Source organism: Chenopodium quinoa, unplaced genomic scaffold (genome assembly GCF_001683475.1).
Source record: "Chenopodium quinoa cultivar QQ74 unplaced genomic scaffold, ASM168347v1, whole genome shotgun sequence".
Classification (NCBI taxonomy): Eukaryota; Viridiplantae; Streptophyta; class Magnoliopsida; order Caryophyllales; family Amaranthaceae; genus Chenopodium; species Chenopodium quinoa.
In genome coordinates this window covers 735,837-746,569 of record NW_018744887.1, presented here as the reverse complement: position 1 = coordinate 746,569, position 10,733 = coordinate 735,837, and positions in this window count along the sequence as shown.

The following is a 10,733-nucleotide window of genomic DNA, read 5'->3' as shown; positions in this document are numbered from 1 at the left end:
CACATGCTTTTAACGTAGGCGCACTTCGAACGACGCCTACTGTATGTAACTGACGAGGGTTAAATCGGTCGCTACAATCTAACTCTCAATCAAACAATACTTATACGAACACCCTATAACCAAGTACAATGGCAAATAAAGGTTCGGTCCACGAGGAATGAGAGTAATTGAAAATCAATCTTAAACCTAAGCTAGTTCGAAATCAATGGAAAATGGTGTTCTAAAATACTACTAATAAGATGGAATAAATCAATAAACTAAGACACTAGGGAGAACGGGAATTCACCAAACCATCGGTAACTACGCAACAAGGAATCACAGAGACAAACGGGATATGCAAAGACTATATGTCTGATCAATATCATGTGATAGGAAGACAACGGGCAATACTAAGCTTGGATTTCTCATGCACTTAACATTACTCGATACATAATCAAACCACATTCAATAATGAAATACTCAATTCACAATCTCTTGTTCAAATCAAGGATATCATGCAATCAAATTCAAGATTCTAGGTTAGCTACTCCTATTATAATGAATTAACATGCAATCGCATATAATCAATTTAATCACAATCCGTTTATCAAAATCAATCCTCAATTACATAGATCACCTAGGCTGGGTTTCATCCCGAAACCCTAGCTAGGAGACTACTCACACATATTCATAATCAAAGCAATAATGAATTCCAAAAGCATAATAGATATAAACATGAATTCTGATTAAGGAATAATAAAGCTTGATTAATAAACAAGAATGAATAATACCAATTGTATTGATGCGAATCAATGGAAAAGTTCAGAACTTTGATATCCGTCGTTAATGAATAATACAAAGAATCTTCACAAATCTTGCTTCAAATCAATCCAAGAAAACTAAAATCTCTAGGAAATTCTCTAAGAAAACTAATGAATCTCTAATACTAAGAACGTTCTCCAATAACTCTCTACAAAGGCTCTCAAAAACTATCTCTAAAACTGTCTCCGGAATCCTCTTAAAGTTGGGCCTTATATACGTCTTCTAATTCGGAGAAGTCAAGCGCGTAGTTAACCCAGGATCAGCACGGCCGTGCTGTATTTGGCACGGCCGTGCTAGCATGTCAGTAAGTAAACCGGGTTTCTTCTTCAAATTGGCACGGCCGTGCTATATATGGCACGGCCGTGCAGCTTCCTGGCACGGCCGTGCTGAATTTGGCACGGCCGTGCTAATGCCTGGCACGACCGTGCTGAATCTGGCACGGCCGTGCTAATGCCTGGCACGACCGTGCTGAATCTGGCACGGCCGTGCTGAATCTGGCACTGGCACGGGCATGAAAATTGGCTTGGCACGGCCGTGCTAATGCCTGGCACGGCCGTGCTGAATCTGGCACGGCCGTGCTAATGCCTGGCACGGCCGTGCTGAATCTGGCACGGCCGTGCAGCATAGGCAGGAAGGTTGCAGGCACTTTGGTCTTCTTAAAACAGTCACAACTTCTTATCCTGAGCTCCGTTTGAGGCGTGCAATATATCGTTGGAAAGCTCTTCAAGTCTACTTTCCAATGCAATTAAAATCACTCCATTATCATTTGTATACCGAAAGTTGTGAGCAAAATAGTGAACAGGTGTCATATTTGTGAACTGTTCTGCCTTGCCTGCTACTTAACTTGCCTTTCAAGGCCTTGAGAATCGCAGCAAAGCCTTAGCTTGGTGGACTAGGATCGATAATAGCCTGATTACGCACCAATGGTTCGGGACTCGACATAACTTTGTCAACTATACCTGTTATCACACCAAAAACAGACCAAAACCCGTGAAGCACGTAATATGAAGGAAACGAGTGTAACAAGGCAATAAACGACCAAAACGGGCCTAAATACATCCAAAATCACCCATTTATATGCCTTAAAGCGCGCCCTAATGTGCGCTTGTCAGTAACACCCCCAAATCTCCCTCTACGGATATACTAGTATAATACGTATAATTATACCGTAGAGATAGACTTAGGCGTATTACCGCCGCGTGAAAACGCAAGGCTACTCAAACTTACTAAAAATAACAATACTTTGCAGCGGAAACTTCAATACTCTTCTTTATTAATGATAACCATAATAGTAACCAATGTTAAGAGTACTCAAAATAGATACAAGACCAAATTCCTAATTTAGTGAAAACCAATCCCGGGACTCCAACGCATCATTTATAGACTCCAACCTGAAAATAAGCAACACTGCTTACCATTATGGTAAACAGGGCGAACCAAAACAAATAAGAAGTACGAGTTAGAAAAATATGCTAAGTACGATAAGTGCAACATAATTAAACTCAATTTATTCGCAAACATGCTTTGAAACCAATTTCCAATAAATAATCTAATAATCCCAAACTCATGGTTTAAAACCAATTCTCAATAATTCCAATATCAATAATTAATAAAACAAAATCCAATTATTTTAAAATCAATTCCTCATATTAAAACCAATTCCTCTCCCAAGTGTGCACACCCCCAAGCTAGTCTCCTTATGTTACAAGGCTATTCTTGAGAAAAGACCCGGTCATGCAAAGTCCAAGGCCTTATCAATAAACCAAATCCGCATAGTGGGATTACCAACATGCTTATAAAGCATTAATAATAATAAATCCATGATTCAATAAATCCTCTTTTAAATCCAATAATTCAACCTTTAATGAAAACAATCCAAACTCCTTTTCCATAAATCCAACTTGCTTTCAAAATCAATCCTTTTTAAACATGAATAATAAATTAAATAATCAAAACATGTTATAAAAATCAATACTCCAATTTAATTATTAAAACCAATCTTTTAAACATACTTTTATTTCATAAACCATAATTCAATTCAATTTAATTCAAACAACATAAATCATTCAAGCATGTTTCATTCAAATCGATCACTTCCAAGGTATCTAGCCACCAAACGTACCTTGATCTTCACTTAGCCAAAAACAATTCAAAAGAACTATCAAGTAGCTTGATCAAAAACACCCTACAAATAAATATAACCTTAATCAATATAAGGTTAACAAATAATCACAAATAATTAAATTAAACCTTCCAAACTAAATGTACATGAACCTCTTAAATTAATTCAACATGAACATTATTAAAATCTGATTTTATATAATTAAAACTACTCATAATAGTTTTATATTAATCTCCCACAATAATAATAATTGAATAAAAGAAAAGGAGAAGAAACGAATTGGATTTCGTAGGAAATAAAAGGCAGAAATTTCAGAGGATTTAACTCCTTCGATATAGCTCCGAATTGGGTGATTCTTGAGCCTAACCTTTAGGAGTTTTTGAGAGGAACAACTTTATGTGAAACATTACTAGCCCAAAAACTGACCAGAAGTGCCCGAAAATTGGCTTCAAAGATGAACGGGATGATTTGTGTAAAATTGAGGAGAAGAAAAAGAAGAGAATTGGTGTGAAGAATTTGAGAGGTATGAAGGGGTATTTATAGGCTAGTATGAGCATGAATTATGGTAGGAAAATGTAGGAAGAATTATGGTAATTAGGGTTTAAGAGAATACTTGGAGAAGTGAGCAAAGATTTAAGGAAAGTTTTGATATTTGAAGGGATTGTGTATAATTGAATATGGAAAGTATGTATGTCATGAAAAAGATTAAGGAAATTGGAATTGCTTGGGTAATAATTAAGAAGAATGAATGGCAAGAAAATATAATGATTGGATATCAAAAAGATGGAGAATTAGAATTATGGAAAATAGGAGATTTAAGGGAGATAATTAAAAATACAAATTACCAAAATATTTTCCCAAAATCTTTATGGGATGGCCGAAATTATTGAGCTTTCCTAAGCTCATATTTTCGGCCTTCCTATTTAGTATTTAGGAATATATTTATGCTAGTTTAAAGGAATTAAAAATAATTGTGTAAATAATATTTATTGTAATAAATAATTAAATAATAAAATACAAAATATTCACCAAATAATTTAACTAATAAAAATCATATTTTATAAATAAGAAAATCTGAAATTATTAGCTAAATAAATGGGATTTTCGAACTTATTAAAATAATAATAAAATATAGCTTTTGCCTTAATTAAAATATCCGAAATATATAAATAATCTGGTTTTTAAAATAGGATAAATGGATAAAAAATCTTATCCAAAATAATGATTAGTTTTCAAAATACTTTTGGCGCCAAAATTCAAATATCATTTTGGCTCCAAGATTTAAATAGTAAATTGAATTACTAAAATACCCTTTTTAGAAAATAATAATTAATTAGAAAAATACGTATGAAAATACGAGGTATTACAAGGTACTTGTTCAATTCATATTTATTTAAAATATTTTTACTGAGCTTAAATTATTATTTTTTATGAGAAACGGAAATTATTGTTATTGAAATTCAATTATTTTTATTAAATTTAAATAAATTTTATTGAATTGAAATTATTTTTACTAATTAAAACTTATTTTTAATAATTATTATTATATTTTTTCATTAAGGTTACTGATTTTTATTGATAAAAACTTTTTTAGTGAACTTAAATTTTGTTTTTGTTAAAATTGAACTTTTTTTATTATTGAAATATAATTATTTGACTGGAACTGAAATCATTTTTATCAAAGATTATTATATTAAGGTGAAAAGAACATGTATGTGCTTACAAAGGCTAATATAATAAATATATTATATTATTTTAAGTGTTTTGTTAAGGGTAAAATTTATGTTATAAAAATGGTTAGTTACATGTAGTATGTGACGATAACTTTAAATAATTTTAGGGTTATTTTAACTCGTTACAATAATTTTGTGAAAGTTTGCCTTATTCAGAAATTATGGTGGCAATGGACATCTTTTTATTCAGAACAACAAGACCTGATAAACGGGTCGTTCAGGTCGAGTATGTGTTAGGTCAGTTTGGGTCGGGTCAATCAATATTTGGGTTGGGTCGGGTCAATTTGGGTTTCGATTCAATGGTAATTAGGGTCGAGTCGGGTATAGGGTCAACACTTCGGGGTCGAATTTGGGTTGGGTTGCAACACCCTAGAAATTCCTTTCTTTTAAAATACCTGTTTTGCTTTGTTTAAAACTCAAAATAGGAAAATCAAAGACATTACCGCCACCATGAAAACGGCTAAGGCAACTATCAAAGACTAGTTTAAAAATCTTCAAAACAGTTCAACTTAAAAAGTCAACCAACGAAAGTAAAGTTAACCCAAAGTAAAACAAAGTCAACCTATAACTTGGAACCATTGTAGGCCCTTAACAAAACCGAACCAATTCAAAACCTTTGCGTTAGTCTCACAAACGTAATATAATAAAATAATGAAAGCATTAAACACATCGTAAACTTATGGAAACTAGCATGATTCGCTCTTCACTCATGCCCATCATGAATATGCTTCAACACCTGAAAAACTTCTCTCTACTTGTTTGCACTACTCTCCATTAAAAATGGGTTATCATAGGGCCAAGGTAAAGACAAGGCCAATAAACACACAATCAGCAAATCTGAGTACATAAGCGTAATTAAACACACTAACATGCTTTCACCTATCAACACACAACTTACCTCGTTGCACTTGTTTACAAGCACACAACATACAAAAAGACTTCTCAACTAAGTAACGAAATAATTTATTTAGTATTGATTACGCATCGGACGAGTTTCCCCTGACCTGCCCCAATAAAGGGGTACTAACACGGGAGCTAAACGTGGCAGTATAAAAGAACCACCCGTGAGTGGTGAAATTCCTGTGCATAATAATAAAAGGAAAATACAGCGTCCTGTACTCTTAATAGAAGTTATGGTCAAATATAAAGTTACATAACTCCCCCCATATGTTCATACTCAAGGTATATACGTTTTAAGAGTTTTGGTGCGTAATCTCTTTCACTTTATTTTATTTACAAATTATTAGACTTGGTGGTGACTCTCAAACTATAATCATAATAATTATTCAAACAATCAAACATACCAATTTAATTCTTGAATAATTAGTGACCACATAATATTTCATGTTGAAACCTTTTTTAATCTACCTCAGCTCGGTGTAAAAGATACCTTAAACGCGTAATGCGCCAAAATTCCTATCCCTCGGTGTTAGAAACACCTTAAGTGCACTAAGGCACCAACATATAATCTATTCCTCGTGTACATAGACACTTACATAGCTCCTTTCTCATGCTTATAGCATCAATAAAAATTATATGAACCATAATAAAATTCTTTTTTAATATTCCAAATCAAATTAAACATGTATTTAATTAAACTTGCTTTCTATCATGCCATAAATAAAAGGGTGGTTCATATTCAACATGTCAAATGATTATTTTACAATCATTAATCCATCACCAATAAATCATGCTTCATAATTCAATCACCAATATCAACCAAAATCACAATTTCCAATCATAATCTAGCATGATACTACTTGGGATCAAATAATCAAGCCTAGCATGATGCTACATCATCAAAAAAATATGTTAAGTACGCGAACGTACCTTGTATACGATCTTAAAATCGCCACGACTAATAGAAATCGCCCACTTCAAAGTCTCCTACAATCCAAAATCATAATAGGGCATTAAAATCTACTCCCCACAAATTTCTAGCAATATATACTCTTATTAAACCACTCATAATTTAATTAAAACAAGCTGAAAACTAATTTAAAACCTCATACTTTAATCCCAAATAACGGGTAGTCAAAATTCTTTCAAGAAACTTTAATTTTTAGCTTATTAACAAAAATTTGAGCAATATTAATTCATGAAAACTTGTTGTAACTATACTTTAAAACCCTCATTTAAAGGTTTAATTAAACCACCCTAAATGATATTCATTCAATAATCAATTGTTTATAAATTTAGGGTTTCAAAAATTGGGGCTTTTTTTAATTAAATTTAAAATCTGAAAATTAATTCACATCATACTTAAAATCAATAATCATAAAACCATCACAAACTCATAATTTATAATTAGACCTAGGATAAAACAAAAGAAAAAAAATAAAAAGAATAATTTTTTTTTTGAAAGGGTGGCCGGATAACAGCCACGACACCACAACCGGCTGTTGCTTGTGGCTGGTGGTGGCCGGTGGCCCACCAGTGGTGTGGTGGTGGCCGGCGGTGGTGAGTGCCGAAAAGGGGAAGGGGAAAAGAAAGAAAAGGAAAAAGAAATAAAGGAGAAGGGAGAGAAATTTTACCTTGGGTATTCTCCACTATGGGCAAAGTTTAATTTGCCCAAGTGTTGAATATTTATACCCATTTCTCTAGAAACCCTTTTACCTAAAATTTCCTTTTTATAATCTTTCCTAATCTTTTTCCTAATAAAACTTTACTAAAATAAAACTTTCCTAAATTAAATGCGAACTTAATAAAATAATTAATTAAATAACACTTTCCTTTTATAAAATATTTCCAAACTTATTTGAAATAAATAATTAAAATGCTATAAATAATATTTCAAATTATTTAAATACCTCACAAAATACTTATTTAAAATAAAATACGTATAAAAATACGGGGTATTACATGGGTCATTTTGGGTCGGGTCAATGCGGGTTGGGCCAGTCTTTGGGCTTAATTATCTGATCAAGTTTGGGTTGGGTCAAATTCGGGTCAGGTCTATTCAGGTCGGGTCTATTTTGGTTAGGTCAATTTTCGTCTATGTCGATGTAGAAATTTGACCAATAATATATTATAATTATCAATAAGGATAAAGTATAACAATTGGATATTAAAAATATATTCATTAGACAATTCCAACAGTATTATATATACACCACTGTATTGTTTCATATGTATGATCACTATCATTGCCTTTTTTTTGTAGCATAATTCTATTTAGAACAACTAAAATTGGAGCCACAGTTTAAGTTTAAGTTTAAGTTTGTGTAAGAACAATTTATACAAAAATTGGTTTTGGGTAAAAATGACAGTGAAAGAGTATGTAGCAAGTAGACAAGACAACAAAACTCATCATATCATTAATATATAGAGCCGGTCTCACAACCAGGTCACGAGACATCGACACTTTGCATTTCAGTTTTTTGCCAGGTGTCGCGCCACATATACATATTATTGTGACACATATGATTCTAGGTAAGCAAATTTTTGATAGATTTTTTAATATAAATATGTTATATAGAGTTTTATTGTCGATATACTTCTAATAACCCATATATACAAAATTAATTATAACTTTTAATAGATATCTTATAACTCATTTTTATTTCCATCATAAAATTCATTTTAAAAAGGTTTTTAAAATAAGATCCATTTATAATATATTTAAATTATTAATAAAAAAATATAGAATTAGAAAAAAAAATAACTTTTAACCAGTAAAAATAATGGTAAAAATACTTCTAGTTTAGTATAAATAATTTATATTCAATAAAAAGAATTTCAAGTTGAAATAACATATATATCAATTTACAAAAATTAAACTATTATATAAATAAATGACATGACATCGTATATATGTCTAAATATCCTGCATAATTAAAAGGGTTTATATGACCATCATTCAAGCCAAAAAGCCTATCCTAAATTTTATTAACAATCTGGACATCGCCCATGCACAAATTTAGTAACAAATATATATAAAGCACCAAGTGTTGTGCCATGTAGGCAACAATTAAATTATTAGTATGACGTGTAGGATTTATTTAAATATAAATTTTTTTTATAGAATATGAAAAAAAGTTAGATAGATTTAGATAAATTTTATAGGATAAAAAAAGTTGGAAGATATAGATAGAGTTTATAGGATAAAAAATTAAATTACTTTGCTTTTTTTTAAAAAAAATTTATATATACTTTTTAAAAATAAACATTTTCACCAATATTATTATTAGTCATTACATGAATACTACACAATTTAAATCGTCACAATGTCACATCAATTCCTAACTAATTTTGTATCAATGATATATTTTAAAAATAGGTAAAAAGTTTATGTTAAAATTCAATAAACGACCCGAGCATCACACGAGGCACCAAACTAGTTCCAATATAAACTCGAACCAAATGGCCCAAACAAATTAGAGGTGTCAAACCAACCATACCCAAACAAATCATATGTTTTGAATTATAATCGACCTAATTTTAATTGAGAAATTCAAGACCCAAATCCCATATGATAGGCGTGTCGCGTACTCAACAAAAATAAACCTAACTAAACCACTACTATGTGGACAGGCTAGTAAGGGTCGGATCCCAAGAGATTATGGTTTAACTAGTTATATAGACTCAAATAACTACTAAGCAAGTAACCAAATTTAATAATTAGGAATTAATAACTAAATATCAATGAAGGACGATTAAACTAAATATAATATGATAAATCGATTGTTAAAGACATCCAAGATCAAGCATTACCACGAATACATTCAACACAGTAATAATTCTACCCCCAATATATAAATCAATCAACAAGAGGAAAAGTAATCCCTAGATAATACCAAAGGTCTCTCTCAAGTTATCAATGGCTTCTATGATGACAATCATACCCATTCGATCTCATGAAATCATGTAAATTAGAGACATTAAGCACATTACTCTAACATCCTAATCATTCATTCAACTATTTTCATGATGAACTTTAAACCCTTAATTAATCATTCAATTCCATTAAAACCCAACTCTCGTTGCGATTAAAACAATGGAATAACAATACTAATTATCTCTAATATAGTATTGGCATAAGCACAATCAATTAAGCATGTCAATTGAGATTATTATTGGATTATTTAAAGATTTAATTCATGCATCAATCATATTTGGGCTCCGCAAGATCCCGGATTACAAGATTACTCACACATATTAATGGAAGCAAAAACAATAGGAAAAATTGCTCGGAAAAATCCGACCTTTGCCTCATCCGCCCAAAATAATCCCACCTTTCGATTATTTTTTAATAATCCGACCTTTATAACTCTTCCGCTTTAAATGGTCCCAACCGGTCATCTAACTTGTTATTACAAGTTACTAGACACTTGTCAACCTATGATTGGTCAAAAATTAAAAAACAATTTAAACATAAAATTAAATTAAATTAAAAATCAAAATTTAAAAAAAAAATAAAAAATCCCAAACCCATATTCCGGCAGCCCCAACCACCAGTTCCCTACCCATTTCCGGCCACCATACCCCTTTCCCTCCTCGAATCTGACCACCAATCTCTTCCCCTTCCCGATTCCGACCACTCCCTCCCTATTTTCGGCCGACCCAACCCCAACACTAGCCCGCAAAACCACCTAAAATCAGCGCTTCTTCTTCTCCTTCGCAAACGCACCACCCACAAACCCGCAACATCACAACCACTCTTCCCGCAGCAAACACCAACGGACCCACCATCTTAATCAACCTCTTCCCAACACAACTGCACCATTAACTGCCGCCAGACACCACAAATAGAGCAACCGCTTCGACAGTTCGACGCCCACAAATCAGCCCCAAAATCGCAAAATTAAACCCATCACAACAGTCATTCCTAGGGAAGATCGAGGGACAATTTCGGTGGGGTGGACTGGGTAGAGGAGGTTGTTTCGGTGGGTGGACTGGGTAGAGGAGGTCGTTTTAGTGGTGGGTTTGCTGGAGTGAGGGTGGCAGTTGGTTTTTTTTTTTTTTTTTTAAATAAATTTTTTTTGACTAATTGAGTGGTAACACGTGTGCAAACAATCCCAAATTACAAATGGTAACTTGTTTAGCCGGTTTCAGGTCACTTGGGACAATTAGGAGCG